The sequence below is a fragment of the Gymnoscopelus braueri genome (genome assembly GCF_963280865.1).
Source record: "Gymnoscopelus braueri genome assembly, chromosome: 1".
NCBI classification, from domain to species: domain Eukaryota; kingdom Metazoa; phylum Chordata; class Actinopteri; order Myctophiformes; family Myctophidae; genus Gymnoscopelus; species Gymnoscopelus braueri.
In genome coordinates this window covers 47,818,494-47,819,340 of record NC_137603.1, presented here as the reverse complement: position 1 = coordinate 47,819,340, position 847 = coordinate 47,818,494, and positions in this window count along the sequence as shown.

Below are 847 nucleotides of genomic sequence, written 5' to 3'. Positions count from 1 at the left end.
TGATTTTAGATCTTGAAGGGGGTTTTGGCTCTCAACATCTGATAGACCCAGTTTTTCACAGCTGCATAGAATAGAATAGAATAGAATAGAATAGAATAGAATAGAATAGAATAGAATAGAATAGAATTTCACATGTAGAAACGCAAGCAAATAGTTTTTAGGAACACCATGCCATATCGCAAATGAAGGATTGACAAAAAAAGTACATTTTTATTTAAAAGTACAGGCAGCGTTTTGTTGAGGTGTGCGTCTCCGGGGCATAACACACTCAGTAATGTATTATCTTTATTTTAATATATAAAAAAAAAGAAATCTGCGCCAAATGCAGAACGCACGCCAACATTCCTGGCATTCTGCCCGTTGGCAAAAGTCACCACATTTAAAGTCAACAGAGACCTTCCACTAAACACTGATAAGGCAGAGAGGTAAATTCCTTCACAGTTACAATAACACGCAGTCTGACTGTGTTGCATTCCTCACATCCACATATAGTATACCCTGCAGCGGTTATTAGTTTATGATGTTTGAGCTGTGGACTGTTTTCCACCTCCAGATATGACACACAGCAAGAAAGATACAGTAGGTGCAGAGACAGAGATAGAGAACAGGAGAGATGGAGGGATGATGGGCGTTCTGTCAAAAAATCACGCAGCTTTGATTTGAACCTGTATTGAAAAGTTAAAAATAGACAGACAGACAGTTTATGTCAGAGCCAAGACAAAGAGCAGTAAATACTTTCTATGCACTTTATCAGGTCAAGGGCCATCACTATGATTTCAAAAGATATAGCTTGTTAATACAGCCTTTTTGTTTTTGTCACTTTGACTGCTCAGGTAATTTCTGGTTG